Raw genomic sequence first — 20,720 nt, forward strand, 5'->3', positions numbered from 1 at the left:
AACCCGAGGCTCGTAACGAGCCCGAGCCGAGAAAAAAGTGAAAGGAGCCGAGCCCGAGCCAGCTACTGCTCGGCTCGGCTCATTTACATCCCTAATGCCCATAAATTTTGGAACGAGCAAGCATTCCAAGTTTACGAAAGCACATTGTCTAGGTCGATTATTAACGAAAGAGGGATAGATTTGACAAACCTGAACTGTGCTGTAAATGCGGAAATTGTGCGAAGAGGGTGGTTCAAATTAGCCCAGTCACCGCCAGATGCGGTTATCTCTCTAGTCCGGGAATTTTATGCGAATCTGCGAATCAAACACCAGGAATACGGAGTTTTGGTCAGAGGGAAATTGGTATATTTCGATTCGGCAACCATTAATGCAATCTACAATCTGCCGGATTTTGAAAATGAAGAATATACTACGCTGATTAATGGCGATGTTGATTACAATGAGATTATCAGGAGCTTATGCATCGAGGGTGCAGAGTAGCGATTGAATTAGGCTCCCCGGTTACGCTGAAGAAATCTGATTTACGCCGTGACCCACGCAGTTGGGCATCTTTTATTCTCTCACGGATCATGCCCTCCTCCCATCAAACTGAAATTACAAAGGCTAAAGTGGCGTTGATTTACGCCATCATGACTGGGAAAACCGTGGATCTTGGGAAGCTCATTCATAGTTTTATCATGTGTGCTGGTGCGGGGCTTATGACTGTCAGCCTGCCTTGTCCACATACTATCACTGCACTATGTCTTCATGCCGGTGTGCAATGGGGCGCAGACGAACATGTTTTGAAACCCAAGGCCGTTCGCGCTTTGGAGACGAAATAGAACGACAAGAGGCTAGGGCAGCTTATAATCAGAGGGCCAGAGAATGCCAGCCGCCACCACCACCATCGATCCCTCGATCCAGTTTGGGAGATCGCATGTTCCGACTGGAACATGAAATGCAGGAGCAACGTAGAGAGCTGGCCGAACACCGACACACTACTGGTGTTTTCATGTCTTTTATGATGGACTTAACATCGGTGATTGCCCAGCGTTTCCCACCTATTGGACCCGGGGATGTCCCTTTTCCACCACATCCAGTATGGCCACCACAGTACCCACCACCAGATCTATCACCGCCACAACCCATGGACGATGATGTTGAAGATACCGAGAACGATGACTCGAGCCCCGAGTTCTGACATTCGGGAGCGACGTATGTGTTGTCAGGTTCTTTATTGTTATACTTTGAGGACAATGCATACTTTAAGTTTTGGGAGGGTGAATTTTTCCTGCATTTTTTATTTTTATTGCTCAGTAGTTTGATTCTATTTTTTGTTCTTTAGTTTTTATTTACTTTTTGCATTCTATATTTGTTAGGAGGAGTCATGGATAAGTTAAATGTGTGGTCGATGATGAAAATTGAATTATGGTCCTGAAGTTTATATGTGTTCATGATAACTTAGGAGTCACAATTATTCTGCACTGTCGTGTTTGTTGATACTATCATTGCTTAGAGACAAGTTGCATGCCTATGATGCTAAATAGACGATGGAGATCCGATTCTTGGTAAATCTTGCATGACATTGAGTGACACTTTTGTAGACTTAGAAATGATCTAGGCAGTTTTTCACAATATCTTTGGGCCTGTGTTCTTTGTTTACTGTCAATTGTAGCCCTTTGAGCTTCAAGTTAATTGAGATGCTTAAATTTTCTTCGTGCACCTATTTCATCTACCATTTTTATTGAAAAGTGCATGTGACTGGTTTGTATGAGTTGACTAATGGATTGACGGAAGACTAGAACTTGTTTGAACACTTTTTCGAGGCGAAATACGGATCATATGTGACATAGGAATGATTTAGGCGATCTTTGGAGCCGTTTTGAGCCTTCGAGCCTACCAACTGAACATGAAGTATCCCTAGTGTCCCATTTTGAGCCTATTGAAAATCAAGTGGTGTGTGTGTCAATGACATACAATTAGCCCCCACTTGTATCTATTCTACATCCCACAACAACTACCCAATGAAGCTTATACACTTATTGTCCTACCTAATTTTGAGAGAAATAAGTTCATAATGTTGCAATGATTCAAATATTCCTTGAAAGAAAAAAGAGAAAAACAATGAAAAGAATGAACCAAAAGTGGTGAGCAAGAAAGAAAATATGGGAAATGGAGGATATGATGAGGAAGAAAACAATGAAGTGATGTTGAATGAAAGGATAGTGAAAATGATGAAGAATTGATTACTTCTCTCAAATTTTGATTTCCATACATTTATTGTAGCCGTGAGCCGTGGCCTAACGTTACAAGCCTACAAGACCTATTAACCTTGTCACATTTATCCAATATACTAGTGGAGAAAAGTTGTTCAAGTCAAGCCTATGGATACCTGAAAAACATTGTCAACAAGTATAGACTTTAATCACTTGTTTGGAAGCATCTCATTTTTTTATTTCATCTTTGGCATACTTGTGTTGGCCATCTTTCGAGCCAAATAATCACCTATAAAATCCTATGTGATCTGTGAATGCGAATTTATATTTTGATGAAGTGTGAGTTGAACTAAACTGAGGTTTTTTTGATTCTATAAGGCGAATGGGCATTACGACTCTATTTGACCATTCGATGGGGTAAACGAACATTGACATATCACACACACACACGTGACTCTTGGGAAATCGTGAATTACATGAAATTAGAAGAGTCGGGGGTCAATATCACTTTTCACATATCCATGACTTTAGTAGTAGCGTTAATATTTTCCTTATGTATTAGCTTTTATTTTATTTTGCTCGGGACTAGCAAAAGTTCAAGATTAAGGGGTTTGATAAGTGCAAGATTTGCACTTAATTTATATTAGAATCCATTTTGAATTATGCTTGTTTCGAACAGAATTATGCGTTTTTGGTTTGTTTTTGTTGTCATTCCAGGATTGGAGAAAATAGTGGACACGACACCAAGTGGACTAAGAAAACGACGAACTACACAACCGAGAGCTCACCCACGGCCAGTGGTGCACTTCACGCGCAGTCGCGCGCACATACACTCAAGTCACGGACCAGAGAGGCGCGCGCCACCGCGCAGCATCTCGCGCTATCGCGCGCGCATGAAATGAAGCACTCGGACAGAACCTCGCGCGCGCCAGCGCGAGATCACGCGCAGCCGCGCGCACACGGAAGCAGCAGAAGACCCGAAAGACGCGCGCGGCCGCGCCACTTCACGCGCAACCGCGCGCGCAAGTAAGAGCCAACAAGCAGAAGCCCGTGCGCCATCGCGCCAGTTCTCGCACCACCGCGCGCGCCGTGCGTCTAGAATATTATAAATTGCGCGAATTAGGTCATACTCGGGGCGAGCCGCCGTGGAGAGAAAACACACGAAAATATAGGGAGAAGACTCAGAGCGAAGGCGAGACGAAGGCAAGACACGCGAAGATCGATTACAAAGACGAAGAGCGACAGATATGGGGACAGAGACGACACTTTGGATTTGTTATCTTTTCCTTTGTTTCTTTATTTTATTGCATGGCGATGTCTAGAATCACAAACATGTCTTGTTTTCTCTTGGATTTCGTGATGAACTAAATTTCCATTCTAGAGGTTGACGTAGCTTTGTCTTTACGATGATTTGACGTAGATATTTTTATTATTGGATTCCGTTTTATTTAATTGTGTTCTCTACTCTTATTTCATTGCAATTTACTGGCCATAAATTGTATGTTGTGATTAATTCTACAACTCGGGAGAGGGACTAGGATTATAGATCACTAGAGGCACATCGTGGAATGTTTATATCGTTCGGAAGGCGTATAACTTTTGCGAGGCTAGGTAAGAACATTGATTGCATTTATCAATTAAACTTAGATTTGTATTAGGAATAATTGAATCGAAGTTCGATTGATGCATTTATTCGTCACTTGGGAAAGGGGGAATAAAATACGTAAGTGTTCTTGGCCATTAAATAATAGGAATTCAGGAATTCAAATGCAACCAGGAGAATTATTGTAGAAACATAGTGAAATCAGTCCTCTAGAGAATTTCTATCACTGATATTTCTCCGGTCGGTAATTCGATTTATTGTTTATTCGCATTTTAATTGTTTTTAACAAACCAATTCTCTTACGAATTTTCTAGATAAAGTCTGGACTATTTTAATTACAAGCATTGATATATTTTTTTATACACACTCTTCGTGGGATCGACACTTGCACTCAAAATTGTATTTTACTATAATTTGACATCGTGCGCTTGCGAGCATTTAAGAAAACACGCAACAGCATATGAAATCTGATAGGTAATAAAAAATGGTCTATTACCTTCTTTGATCAGTCTTTTTTCCTTGAAATTTTTGTGCAGTGCCAAGGCTCGACTAAAATCTCGATCTGACAGGTTGTAGACAATTCTCGGATAAATTACTCCTACAATCTTTCCTACGCAGAGATTTCCTGAGATGGTTCCCAGTATTGAATCTTGAACGTTCCCCATTCTTTTATCGCATATAGTAATATCAATGGGTGAATCTATTTTTCTTTGAAAGTAGCTTTTATCATAATTTGGATTGTTCCGATATGAATCCTGGACATTGTCTGTACTACTTCTATCTTGAGTTTTTGTAATTCCCCCTTAATTTCTTCAGAAATAATTAATTGCATCTCCATTCTATTTCCTATAAGTTCTATTGGGATTGCCATTTCCCTGTTAGAAATTTTATAGATTAGATGATGCTTTCTGTTTCTTAGGCAAAAAATTCCTAAGAGCTTTTCTGCATGTCCTGCAGAGAATCCTTAGTATCTCTTTAGACTAGGATTTTCTTTCATAATTCTTTGGACCATATTATGAGATATTGTTGTCTGGCTAAAGAATCCAGACAAATCCTCATGTGTTTCGTGTCGAAACACCTCGTCCTCAGTCAGATTCCGATTATGTTCCATCATATTCTCCCTGAATTAAGACTTCTTCTTCATGTATACTTTCATCTGAGGCAATGTCCCCAAATCGGTATACCTGAATGAGATCTTGGTAATAAACTGCTTCTTTAATATCCGAGGTTGGATCGAAACACTTAATATCTCTCTTTTCATTTTCTGGACAGTTGGTCGAGATATGACCTCTTACTCCACATGTCCAGTAATTACAATCCTTGAAACTTTCATTAGCTCGAGTATGTGCTCTTCTGAAAGTTTTTTCGTAGGTGTACTTCCTGTGCTTCGAGATGTATTCGATGCTCGGGAGGATATCCTACTTCTTGATGGTCCACTTCTTTGCCCAGATTTATAAGATCTGGCTTTTTGTCTAGACTAAACTGTTCTTGGTTTCCAACAACTCCTTCCACTTCTAGCATGAGGACGAGCCCTAAAAATTTTTCTCTTATGCTTCTGTGATTTAATTCCAATAATCGTTGGAAGATCATTTTCCTTACAACACAAAGGAGTACGTTTGTTAATATCCCTTAATCGTTTGTAATTTTTCGCAGTGCTGCCAAATGACACCATTCTGCCAATTTTCTTTTAGAAAAGAGGCTCTTCATGCCAATGTATCTGGATTGCCAGAGACATATTCCCTTGTTAGCATTTCTCTCCAAGGACTTGGCATTTTAGCGAAAAAGAGTTGCATTGCTATATCTTCTTCGACCCCTGAATTCCATCTATATTTAGTGAATAACATAATATATTCATCCACTAAACATATATCATGTAATTCAAGACTATACAGAGCTTGATTATATTTCTTTTTCTTCTCTATATATTGACTGTTAAAATAGTCTACCTCTATAAATTGTGCTTTAAAAAAGGTAGCCATTCTTCCGGCTATCTCGCTAATAGATTCTTTAGGTAGGACTGGTACTTTGGTTTCTACCGAAGTCATGTCCCAAGCAATTTTCAAATATCCCTTAAGACTCATTTCTAGAAGTTTAATGAATCATTCTCTATTGAGATCAAGTGTTCCTGCTGCAATTCTTATAGCAGATGTCCAATCATATATGAGATCTTCTCTATTTTTGAAATATAATACATATAGGTTAACCATAACCCCATAAGGATGTATTAGTTCTAAAATAGATTTCCCATAAGGTGTTTTGGTGCAAAGAAATTTGATTCTTCCTTGACCTTGTTCCTGCTGGGTGTGCTTTTCTACCACTGTAAAAGTCTGGTTGGGATTCTCTCATATTTATATTTTGAGATCCCACAATTTCTCTTGGTGGTTCCGGTGAAGATGACCAGGTTATGGTAGGTTGTTTTCCCCCGGTCATGTTCATTTTCAGATCTACAACTTTGAGATTTACAAAATATTTTGCAAGTTCTTGTACATCATCTAGACCAATCCTTTCTAAAGTTGTTATCAAATTAATTTCTTTTCTGAGACTGTTTTGATTAGATGGATCATATATTCTTCTTCAGTTAAAGGTTTTGGAATCACTTTGGCCTTCCCTCTTTGATGTAATAAGGGTTCAGTGCCAAATGATGGTGGTAACCTTCCTTCTAAAGTCTTTTTACTAAAACTTGGTTGTTGTTCTAGATTTTGAATTCTTGTTCGAATATCCTTTAATATCCCAATAATTTCTTCCTGGTTTTCAAGTATTTTCTCCACATTCTGTGGTACATAATACAACATATTGCCATAATTTTGTACAATCTTTTGAATTTCTCTAAAATCTCCAGAGAGTTAGAGGAATCCGGTACTATTTCTAAGAACCTATTATTTTGAATCATAAGATTACCTTAGGACTCTGATTGGTTTCTTCTTTATATCTAACTTTGGTTAGATCTTCCTGTTGTAAGTATTCCAGAGTTCAGGAATAAATCCTGTAAATAATTCATCTCGAACATGTGTTCGGATTCATGTAAATTGAGAAAATTCTCTTCATCAAACATTTAATTACTTTTATAATAATAAATTTATAGGTTTGGAATAATTTTAGCTCGGCTCTGATACAATTTTCCCAAGAAAATCTATATATAAGGGTATTTTTGTCAACTTTAAACTTTTTAGGGAGTTTGGGCAAAGTTTTTGAGATGTAGGGAGTTAGGATAAAGTTGAGTTTTGGTTCGGAGATTTAAAACCAATTTTCCCCATATATTTTATTTATAATTTTATTTTTACTTTTTAATTTTTTATATTCCCGATAACCACATAGCAAATTTTTTATCACACTCAATAAAAAAGTGATAAGGTTCTGTACTTAGTTAAACCAACCAATTCAGGGAAATGTACACATACAGTCAACCAACATTATCCTCACATCTGCAAAATACTAGCAATATTATCACGGTAATTAATACAAGGCATGAGATGCACAGATGGAGTTTCTTAAATTCTTGGGTACGGCAGTCATATTCATATATTAAGTTTCTACGGTTTTTTGTAGTAAAAGGCTAAAAACACAAACAAATACAACATTGTTTGCCGGAGACTTATTTGTTATTTGTTTCTTTTGGTCAACCACAGTAAAATGTATATGCTTGTTAACTTCTTATTATCATTCTATATTTTCTATCTTATCCTGGTAATACTATCTATGAGAGATTCACAAACAAAATATAATGTGTGGATGACTGAAGAGAGTAATGAATTGCTAAAACTCATGGTTGATGCTGTAATACGAGGATGTGTGATAAGAATGAAGTATTTAACAAAAAAAACCATAGCCAAAAAATACTTCATGCTCTAACAAAAAACTTGGATGCGAAAAGACATTACACAATATCAAAGTCGTTTAAATTGGTTCAAACAATTATACAATAATTATTGTAAGCTTATATGTCATAACTCTGGTTTTGGATGAGATTCTGTAACAAAGAAATTCACTGATAAAGATGAGGTATAGGAGGATTATTTTAAGGTAAGAGTCTCTGAGTTAAAATAATATAATTTATATTTATATATATAATTATAACTAGATTTAACACCTGATGTTTTTTATTCTATACCAGTCTCATCCTAAACATGAACACTATCGGACAGACACTTTGGAGGATTATGAAGATTTGAGAATGGCATTTGGGACAGGAACCGCTACTGGAAAATACTCAATTGGACTAAGAGATGACACCAATGCAAGAACATTTGAGATAGAAGAAAATAGGGAAACTAATTTATTAAATGATTATGTCTTTGATTATAATAGTGGTGAATTCATGCAAAGTGACAAACAAAAATCTTCATAAAAGCCTTCAATTTTCGAGGAATCTGCTTCACCATTATCCCCTTAGCCCATAAATTCAGAAGTTCCACCAATAACTAGAAAAAGAGATAGGGCCGAGTTTGAAGCAAAATCAAGCACATTCAAGAATACAAACGCAAATGATATGTCTGAAATATCTCACACCCTTAAGAAAGTAGTTTATAAGACAGAATCAATGGGGAATGTAGGTGATACTTGTTGGGATGATATCAAGGAAGTCCCGAATTTTGATAACTGTATTCGATACAAGATGCTTGATTTTCATAACACCATATCAAAAAATATGGATTTCTTGAAAATGATAATTGAAGAACGTTCGAGATGGATAGATTATAAATTAAATGAATGAGTATTTTTAGGGACATGATCAATAATGAGTTATTATGTTACAATTTCTGGACATATTTTTTTTTATTTGTTTTCTGATTGTTAAAGTATTAACAAATTCTTGACTTTTGGATTATTTATATAAGTTTGAGTTTTACAAGGAGTGGTTTCGATAAATTCATAGATTTTTTTATTTTAATTCTTTGTCTGATATCAGGTATTTCATTAAATGTTATATATCAACGAACATGAAGTAGAATATCAAATGGAAGAAGAAGAATTTAAAGAAGAATTACAGGAAACTGTTAGGTATTTGTTGAGGGAAATTCTTGTGATCCTCTATATGCTAACTAAACATATAATTAACATGCATTGTGAGCGTGTCCATCGTCCTTTAAATAGACAACTAATAACTTCAAGTGAATATGATTATATTCATAAAATATTAAAAGATGATCAAACAAACTTTCGAGAAATTTATAGAATTTACCCTGAAATATTTTTAAATTTGTACAACATCCTTAGATAAATTTGTACAACATCCTTAGAGAAAAATCATTTTTGCAAGATACAAGATACATTTGTATTGAAGAAATGTTTGCCAAGTTTTTACTTGTTGTCGGTCAAATACTCGATATTGTTTGATTCGTTAAATATTTGGCCGATCAAAATACAATACTAGCCAAAATTTCAACAAGGTGTTGAGAGCATTGAATAGCATTGCAATACATATAAAGGTCAAACCTGGATCTGTAGTGTCAAAAAGAATAAGAGAGAATACAAGATGTTATCCTTATTTTAAAGTAAGTAATGAATTTTTGTTGTTGTTATTATTATAAGTACCATTATTTTTATTATTTTTTTTTGTAGGATTGCATTAGACCTATTGATGTCACTCATATTCCAACAACAATATATGAGCGTGATACTAACAGTTATTGTAATCGTCACGGGACAATTTCTCAAAATGTTTTAGAAGCTCGTAACTTTAATTTAGTATTTTTATATGTGCTCAGTGGGTGGGAGGGAACTGCCTATGATTCAAACATATTGACAGATACTTTATCAAGAAATAATGGGCTTAAGGTGCAAGAGGATCGATTAAGGTGTTCTAGTGCGCAACGGAAGTTTCAAAAATTATTTTCAAGAAGAGAAAACCGAACACCTCTACTAAGATGTGTAGCAAATACAAAAACACAAAAATATCATACATAGTGTGTTTAGAAAGTATTCCTATCAATCTCTTGATATTGATGTTTGGCTCCAACCAAGTTGTAAACAACTAGGCTCTTCAATGGTAGACAATCTTCAAGCTCTCCTTGCTCCAAAATTAGGCCCACCACCAACTAGCTAGAACACCTCTTATTTTGCACTAGAAAAATAAAAGAATTTTTCAAAGAGAAGTATTTTCTTTCCTCAACAATTGAAGAAGAAAAATGGGAGAATTTTTTTGAGTAAAATTTCGTCCATGCTATGTGTAGGAGAGAGGGAGGAGAGTTTTTCTTGGTTGTGCAAAAAGTTGAAGCAAAAAGGCGCATGTGCATGCCATGCAATTAACTCAAAAGTTGTCTCCAACTCTTCGCCTTCCAAGCATGCATTTTACTTGGGCTTGTAACAATTACAAGGCCCATGGACTTTTATTTAAATGTCTCAAACACATTTGAGACCATTTAACATTTACTTGATTTTACTCAATCCCACTAGTTTAATAATTATTTCTAATTGGGCTCTACAAGGTCCAATGTTGTTTAATTAATCCAACACTTGAATTAATTTAATTATTTAGACTCTACTAGGTCTACTAGTGTTTAATTAATTCAACACTTGAATTAATTAATTAAGTCCATATTAATGTATATGAAAATCACAATTTTCAAATACATTACTCGTTTGGCCAACTTTTAATTTAGGAACACTTCCTCAAATTAAAAGTTACATTCTCCTTATAGAAGTCATACTTCTATTTTGATTACGCTTATAAACTCCTTTATAAGCCGTTCAATAGATTGAACTATTTTACTTCTCAACGGGATCTAGAAAGCTAGTACTTGTGTGGCCCTCAATGGTTGATTGATAAAATTAGCCGTGGGTTCACATCTCCATGTGATTCGGACCAAACATGTCCTTATACGAGCATAACCCAATTTCTCCATTCTTACTTATCAACTCCTTGATAATAAGAACATCAGAACTCAAGTTTGATAGTACCAAACCAATCATGTTAAACGCCTAGCAGCATCGCTTACATGATTCCCTAGGTATCAAATGATAGTACCTGCGATAACCATTCAATTATGGTTAGCATACAGTACGGTCCCTTCAACTCATATATCCCGACCGATTCGACAACCATTGGTATATCGAGAGTTGTCAATGAATCGATACTATGTGTCATGTCGTAGTTGCATCGATGTTGTAATCTATGAAACCCCTTTCATAATTACCACCATACTCTGATCAGAGATTTAATACTACATATACCTGAGATCACATAGGATATGCATACCCGAAGGTAAGCGGTGAATCCCCGACTACAATACATCGACTCCTATATGTCGACAGAACACCCAACTTTGCCAACTGATGACCCCATGAGAGTCGGTAAACAAGTCAAAGTATAAAGCTAGCACATAGAGTCTCAATGTTGTCCCGGGTATATAAGAACTAATGGTGTAAAACCATAAACTAGGACGTTTCCACTCGATAAGTGAGAACCACTTGGAAAGTCCTTTATTGAGGGTTGTTCACTGCACTCTACAAGGAGCACCTATCTGCATGCTCGGACATCACAATGTCCCCTACCAATGAAACATGGTACTCACATCGCAGATACTAGTCTCGAACTCGAGCTATATCCTTCTTAGCGGCGACTGAATCGACTAGGAACTGTTTAGAATATACAGTATTCCAAATACGAGTTTCATGATACTCATCATATGAGCATCTCATATTCTTTCTACTATTTGTATATTTCAGGACTCTATCTTGCAACTAGCATGGGTATACAGATAAAGAAGTGCCAAAATAATAATTTGAAATATTATTAAAATAAAGATTGTTTATACATAGAGTTTAAACATGAACCATCGGCCAACACTTGGCTCGACGGGCACCTACTCTAACAATCTTCCACTTAAACTAGAGCCAACTACCCATATGCTTCAAACCCATCGATTCGCGATGCTTCTCGAATAACGGTTCAGGTATTGGCTTAGTAAGCGGATCAGCAACAATATCTGCGGAGCCGACTTAGTCAATCGAGACTTATCCTCTTTCCACAATCTCTCGGAGGATGTTTTACTTTCTCAATACGTGTTTGTACTTATGATGAAACCTTGGCTCCTTTGCTTGAGCAATGGCTCCCGTGTTGTCATACAACACCGGGACAGGCGCAACTCTATTAGGAATGACGCCCAACTCTTGGACGAAATTCCTTATCCAAACAGCCTCCTTTTCTGCATCTGATGCAGCAATGTATTCGCCCTCAGTGGTGGAATCCGCAGTACTGTCTTGCTTGGAACTCTTCCAAGAGACAACAGCACCATTGAGCATGAATACGAACCCAGAGGTTGACTTCAAGTCTTCGATATCACTTTGGAAGCTAGAGTCGGTATAGCCTTCCAATTTCAGTTCTCCACCCCATAGACCAAAAACAACTTATTAGTCCTTCTCAAATACTTAAGGATGTCTTTCACAGCTTTCCAGTGTGGAAAACCAGGGTTCGATTGATATCTACACACTACACTTAGTGCGAAAGCCACGTCAGGACGTGTAGATATCATCCCATACATGATGCTACCAATCGCTGATGCATATGGAATGTGTGTCATCGCCTCTATCTCTGCATCAGTCTTGGGAGACATAGACTTGGATAGGGACACGCCATGACACATTGGTAGATGTCCTCTCTTGGACTCATCCATTGAGAACCGCTTCACGATGGTATCAATTTATGTGGACTGGATGAGACCAAGCAATCTTTTTTATCTATCTCTATAGATCTGTATTCCCAATACAAAAGATACTTCACCCAAGTCCTGCATCGAGAACTTACTCGCTAACCATATCTTAGTTGATTGCAACATTCCTACATCATTCCCAATTAGTAGAATGTCATCGACATACAGCACCAGGAATGTCACAGCACTCCCACTGACCTTCTTATACACACAGGGTTCCTCAGGATTCTTAGTAAAACCAAACTCTTTGATTGTACTATCGAATCTAAGGTTCCAACTCCTAGATGCCTGCTTTAGACCATAAATAGATATCTGAAATTTGCATACCATATGCTCACTTCCGACAGATGTAAACCCTTCAGGTTGAGACATGTAAATTTCTTCCTTAATATCCCCATTAAGAAAGGTTGTCTTGACATCCATCTGCCATATCTCATAGTCATACCATGCAGCTATGGCTAGCAATATCCTTATCGACTTGAACATTGCAACTAGAGAAAAGGTTTCCTCAAAGTCAACTCATTGTCTTTGAGTATATCCTTTTGCTACCAATCGCGCCTTGAAGGTCAATACCTTCCCATCCGCCTCAAGTTTCCTCTTGTAAATCCATTTGCACCCTATGAGAACAATTCCCTCAGGTGGATCCACGAGATTCCACACTTGGTTCGAATGTGTGGAATTCATCTCAGATTCCATTGCTTCAAGCCACTTGGATGAATAGGCATCAGATAATGCTTCCTTGAAGGTCCTTGGATCACATCCATGGTTAGGCTCATCATGGTCCTCTTCAAGAAGCAGACCATACCTCATAGGTGGTCTCGAGACTCTCTCGGATCTTCTAGGAGCTTGTATCTCCTCTCTTGGCTCTTTGGGTGTGGGTTCTATAATTGTGGGCGTTTCTCGAACCTCTTCGAGTTCTATCATCTCTCCTTTTCTATCTAATAGAAATTTCTTTTCCAAAAATGTTGCATTCCTAGAAACAAACACCTTTTTTTCTTGGGGATGATAGAAGTAATATCCAACATAATTCTTTGGATATCCCACAAAGTAACATAAAATAGATCTACTATCCAATTTATCTCTCACTATCTGCTTCACATAAGCAGGGCCCCCCTATATTCTAATATAAGAATACTTGGGAGGCTTACCCATCCATATCTCATATGGTGTCTTATCAACTGCCTTTTCAACAATAGTGACGTTGTCTCAAGCGCATATCCCCAAAAAGATGGCGGCAACTCCGTGAACCCCATCATAGATCGAACCATGTCCATCAAAGTCCGGTTATGACGCTCTGAAACACCATTCAACTGTGGTGCAGCAGGCGGAGTCCACTGCGATAGAACCTCATTCTCCCTAAGATACTCTTGGAACTCGGAACTCAAGTACTCACCACCTCGATCCGATCGAAGTGTCTTGATGCTTCGTCCCAACTGTTTCTCTACTTCACTTCTGAATTCTTTGAACCTTTCAAAGGCTTCAGACTTGTATTTCATCAAATACACATACCCATACCTCGAAAAGTAATCGGTAAAGGTGATGAAGTAGGCATGTCCATGTTTAGTGGTGATGCTAAGCGGACCGCACACATCGGTATGGATCAAATCCAATAATCCTTTGGCTCACTGCACATGACCCTTAAATGGAATTTTGGTCATCTTTCTTTTTAGACAGGATTCACAAGTCCTGAGAGCATTAATATCAGACATATCAAACATGCCTACTCCCACTAGCTTGTTCATCATTCTTAGGGAAATATGTCGTAATCGAGCATGCCACAATTGTGCTGATTTTAGAGTATCTTGCTTTCGCTTGTTTGTTGTTGTTATAGCTTGGATATTTTTTAGTGAAATATCTTTCAATTTTAAGTTATAGAGATCGTTTTCAAGTTCCCCAGTACCAATTAAACATCCATTCTTGTAAATGTTGCAAACACCTTTGCTAAATAAACAAGAGTATCCATCTTTATCTAGCATAGAAATGGAAACAATGTTTTTCCCCAAATCTGGTACAAACAAAACTTCTCTTAAAAATAACTTAAAATCATTGTTCAACAGCAAATAAACATCTCCTTTGGCCTTGGCAGCAACTCTTGCTCCATTGCCCATCCTCAAGAAGGTCTCACGTTCCCTAAGCCTTCTACTTCTTCCCATCACCTATAACTCATTACAGAGATGTGAGCCACAGCCGGTATCAAATACCAAGAAGTAGAATTAATTAAAATTTTTACTTCAATGTAGAACATACCATTTCCAGAACTTTTTTGGGCAAGATATTCTCTGCAGTTACGCCTCCAATGTCCAGGCTTCTTGCAGTAATGACAAATATCAACAGTTTTGTCAGCCTTGACTGGTGTGGCTGCCACAACGGGACTCGGAGCTAGCCTCTTCAATGGCACGTTCTTCTTGGGACGTTGGAAAGAACGTTTCTTTCCCTTCCTACGTGGATCAATCTTCGCACCAGATGAAGAACCCACATAAAGAACCGACTTCTCATCTTTCATAGAAGCCTGCATATAACACTTGGCTTTCAAGTCATGGTCACACCAATACTTGTAAGTCTGCAATTCCTCAAGAGTGCAGCTAGTCGGAGCCTCAACAGGGGTCGACTCAGTAAATGTATATGCTATCCTTTCCGAATTCAAGACGATTTTCAGATTTCTTAGCCAATTGAGGTAATTAGGTCTGGTTAATACGTGTTTGTCGAGTATTAGAGATAGCGAATTGCGAATCGAAGACATTGTCAAAAAGTATTGAAAAATAAAACAGATAAATGTTAATGACTATTTTAAAATATTTAGTAAGATATAAAGTATGGACTTTTACTTTATAAATGTTTACTCCCACTGTTTTGACATCTTTCACTACCCTCTAGTGAAAACGGCAAACTCCTTTCCTCAGTAGGTACGCAAGGTCCAATTAGCGAATTATGATCCCGAATAATATCAGCTAACCACAATTCCTAAAAGGTAGTTTCCAATTGCATCACCAGGCAACCCTCTACGTAAACTTTTGTCTCACGTTTGATTAGGACCCAATAATATGACGTCGTTCATCTTTAGGTGTCAAGCCTTACAATCGATGTTGAACCTTAATGGACGGTCGCCTTGAGTTCCCTCAATAATAGGGATGTAAATGAGCCGAGCCGAGCAGTAGCTGGCTCGGGCTCGGCTCCTTTCACTTTTTTCTCGGCTCGGGCTCGTTACGAGCCTCGGGTTTGAAGCTCGGGCTCGACTCGTTCGGAATTTATGAAGCTCGGGCTCAGCTCGAGCTCGGCTCGTTAATGGCTCGTTTATATTGTTTGATGAGCCTGGCTCGGGTTCGCTAATAGCGACGGGTTTCGAGTAAAAGCGTCGCTAATAGCGACGGGTAATTACAAAAACGTCGCCGATCAGGATCGGCGACGTTTTTCTTAAACCGTCGCCGATCTAATCGGCGACGTTTTTCTATAACTGTCGCTAATGTCGCGACGGTTTGAACAAAAAACCGTCGCTAATTGTTTTTTTTTAAAAAATGTTATAATTATTTAAATCTGAAATAAAAATATATTGTGTTGTATAATCGAAAAAAAATTAACAAAGTTTGAGAAATGTAATCATATTATTAATCTGCAAATAATAATACAAGTGTTTCATACAAAATGAATCAGCCATGTAGCGCTACATCTCCTCCTGTGATGTTGATTTAAAATGAATCAAATTGAATTTTCTTAATGTAACGTTGATTAGAATAACGAAATTTAATAAACTTACGTGGAGCAGGCGAATCGCGTGTCAACGAAAGATCCATCTGCATGTCGATGTGTGTGAACGTATAGCTCCCATGACGTTAGATCTCTGCCATGTCGTGCTCGCTAAAATAAATTCAATAATTGTAAAACATTAACATTTATAATTAATGAAATATATATTTTTTCAAAAGTACAATTCAATAAATGTCACGAACATCGTCGCTCGAATATTGAACCTCTTCTAATTCACTTTCAGTTCAAATCAATTTCGTTGTCGTACATAACATTAACATCGACTAGATTTTGAGACGATAAAAGAAATTGAGTTGAGATGTCATGAGGTCCACTTTCGTTGTTTTGAAATCCATCGTTCACATCAATTTGATTATGCTCAGTATTTGGCTCAACATCAGTGACATAAGCTCGCCTACGTAGAGTACTCACATGCATCCAATCTGATTCTGCTCTCTTCGTTGTTGGATAAGTCAAATACACAACTTGCGAGGCTTGCGTAGGAAACACAAATGGTTCGTAGTATCCAAGACTCTTTTTTCGATTGACATCCACAATTTTGTAATTTTTATTAGAAAACACAAATGGTTTGTAATTTTGTCTAAATATGGTTTGTTCTGACATTTTTTTCGATTTTAAGGACAACGCTAAACCCTAAAACCCTAAACCCCAAAACCGTCGCTATTAGCGACGGTAGCGACGGTTTTATGTAAACCGTCGCTATAATAGCGACGGGTTTTAAGAAACCATCGCTTAATTTAATATGCGACGGTTTTAATGAAAACCGTCGCTATATAGCGACGGTTTAGTAAAAACCGTCGCTGATATTCCCTTTTTTTATACCACTCCCGTGAACCACTTAAACGAGCCGAGCTCGAGCTCGAGCTCACGAGCCAGCATAACGAGCCGAGCTCGAGCTCGAGCTCACGAGCCAGTTATCGAACATGTTCACGAGCTAACGAGCCGAACATCATTAATCTCAAGCTCGGGTCAACAAAATTTTCGAGCCCAAAATAAGGCTCGGGCTCGGCTCGATAAGCTTAACAAACGAGCCCGAACGAGCCTTTTAACGAGCCGAGATCCGAAAAACTCGCGAACAGTTCGGCTCATTTACATCCCTACTCAATAATATGAGCCAAAATCATGGGAGTTCCACGTAGTTCAAATCACCATGTCAATGGATGTCACAGCTTTCCGGCACCCAGGGCCCCCCCAATAATATGAGCCGAGCCCCGAGCACGAGTAGCGTTCATCATGCACCATTGTCGATGGAAGACATGAAAATTATAAACAAATTTATAATTCCCCTTTTTGGACTTGATATTAATTTTGAATCTTATTCAAAATGAGGGTTTTTAATTTTGAAAGGTCTCATCATTAATTTTATTTAAATGCTCGTCATGTTTGATCGTATGTTTGCCGGATTCATGCAACTTTGTTATTATCATAATAATAACGCACATACTCATTATTTATAACATATCATGCATATATTATAAACAGTAAACAAAACAAGGATGATCAATCGCCCCAAAACTAATGGCCCGTGTGAGCTAAGCACGGGACCTAGGGAAATGCAAGGAATGCAAATGCAACTATTACATAAGCTTCCAATATTTACATGTCTTCGATCTTCATAATCATCAAGGCCACCATCTTCCAATCTTGATCTTCCACTATTATAATATTTACAGATAAATATACATGGCAAATAGGGATACATCTCATGGGGTGGGAACGAGCCATATACAAGCCCACTAGAAATTTGATAATTATTACAATCATTCAACACAAAATATCCTAGCATACACCTAGCAAATTGGGCTTGGGCTTTTGATCATCCTTCATGCATAATATCACATATCATATACCATCAATTAATTATCACAATAATTAATTGATCCAATATTATATATCTTGATCCAATCACTCACCGCCACGAATATAAACTAAATTAACAAAGTATACAAACTCCTTTGTCTATTTTCTAATTAATTTATTTATAACTGAATTTCTTGTAAATCACCATTTACTATAAATAATTAAAGTCCAACTTAAATTATTTATTTCATTAGAAAATATTTGCAACTTTTGTAAATTTAAACTTAAGGGCCCAACAAATCATTTTTCCTCAAAAACATTTTGGCCCCTTTAAATTTCACAAATATGTTAGCCATCTAATGGCCCAACAACATCAAGGCCCATGACACTTTGATAATCCAAAATACTTTTGGAAACCCTAGTCGTCATCGCCGTCCGGCCAACAAGCAAAAAATATTTTTTTTTTAATTAAAACATAAAGGGCTGGCAACCCCTTGGGCTGCCCTTGCTGCCCGTTTCGGGCAGCCCCTCGTGTGTTTAGAAAAACACCTCTACTAAGATGTGTAGCATATACAAAAACACAAAAATGTCATACATAGTGTGTTTAGAAAGCATACCTATCAATCTCTTGAGATTGATGTTTGGCTCCAACCAAGTTGTAAACAACTAGGCTCTTCAATGGTAGACAATCTTCAAGCTCTCCTTGCTCCAAAATTAGGCCCTCCACCAACTAGCTAGAACCCCTCTTATTTTGCACTAGAAAAATAAAAGAATTTTTCAAAGAGAAGTGTTTTCTTTCCTCAACAATTGAAGAAGAAAAATGGGAGAATTTTTTTGAGTAAAATTTCGTCCATGCTATGTGTAGGAGAGAGGGAGGAGAGTTTTTCTTGGTTGTGCAAAAAGTTGAAGCAAAAAGGCGCATGTGCATGCCATGCAATTAACTCAAAAGTTGTCTCCAACCCTTCACCTTCCAATCATACATTTTACTTGGGCTTGTAACAATTACAAGGTACATGGACTTTTATTTAAATGTCTCAAACACATTTGAGACCATTTAACCTTTATTTGATTTTACTCAAGCCCACTAGTTTAATAATTATTTCTAATTGGGCTCTACAAGGTCCAATGTTGTTTAATTAATCCAACACTTGAATTAATTTAATTATTTAGACTCTACTAGGTCCACTAGTATTTAATTAATTCAACACTTGAATTAATTTAATTAAGTCCATAATAATGTATATGAAAATAATAATTTTCAAATACATTACTCGTTTGACCAACTTTTAATTTAGGAACACTTCCTCAAATTAAAAGTTAAATTCTCCTTATCGAAGTCATACTTCTATTTTGCTTACGCTTATAAACTCCTTTATAAGCCGTTCAATACATTGAACTATTTTACTTCTCAACGGGATCTAGAAAACTAGTGCTTGTGTGGCCCTCAATGGTTGATTGATAAAACTAGCCGTGGGTTCACATATCCATGTGATTCGGACTAAACATGTCCTTATACGAGCATACCCCATTTGCTCCATTTTTACTTATCAACTCCTTGATAATAAGAACGTCAGAACTCAAGTCTGATAGTACCCAACCAATCATGTTAAACGCCTAGCAGCATCGCTTACATGATTCCCTAGGTATCAAATGATAGTGCTTGCAAGAACCATTCAATTATGGTTAGCGTACAGTACGGTCCCTTCAACTCATATAACCCAACCAATTCGACAACCATTGGTATATCGAGAGTTGTCAATGAATCGATACTATGTGTCATGTCGTAGTTGCATCGATGGTGTAATCTATGAAACCCCTTTCATAATTACCACCATACTCTGATCAGATATTTCATACTACATATACATGAGATCACATAGGATATCCATACCCGAAGGTAAGCGGTGAATCCCAGACTACAATGCATCGACTCCTATATGTTTCGACAGAACACCCAACCTTGCCACCTGATGACCCCATGAGAGTCGGTAAACAAGTCAAAGTGTAAAGCTAGCACATAGAGTCTCAATGTTGTCCCGAGTCATAAGGACTAATGGTGTACAACCATAAACTAGGACATTTCCACTCGATAAGTGAGAACCACTAGGAAAGTTCTTTATGGAGGGTTGTTCAGTGCACTCTACAAGGAGCACCTATCTGCATGCTCGGACATCACAATGTCCCCTACCAATGAAACTGATACTCATATCGCAGATACTAGTCTTGAACTCGAGCTGCCTATATCCTTCTTAACAGCGGTTGAATCGACTAGGAACTGTTTAGAATATACAGTATTCCAAAATATGAGTTTCATGATACTCATCATAGGAGCATCTCATATTCTTTCTACTATTTGTATATTCAAGGACTTTATCTATGCAACTAGCATGGGTATACAGATAAAGAAGTGCCAAAATAATAATTTGAAATATTATTAAAATGAAGATTGGTTATACATAGAGTTTAAACATGAACCATCGGCCAACACTTGGCTCGACGGGCACCTAATCTAACATAAGGTACCACAAGGTATTTTTTTTGTTCTATATGCTACTTATTTAAAAAATTTGTAATTTTCCAAGATTACATATGTTATTCATTGGTTACTTGACTTTATAAATAATGTTCGACAGGTAATTTTTTAGTGGATTGTGGATATGTAAATCGACGTCAATTCTTGGCTCTTTTTAGAGGTGTTCGTTATCATCTCTA

This window comes from Primulina eburnea, chromosome 6 (genome assembly GCF_022965805.1).
Source record: "Primulina eburnea isolate SZY01 chromosome 6, ASM2296580v1, whole genome shotgun sequence".
NCBI lineage: Eukaryota > Viridiplantae > Streptophyta > Magnoliopsida > Lamiales > Gesneriaceae > Primulina > Primulina eburnea.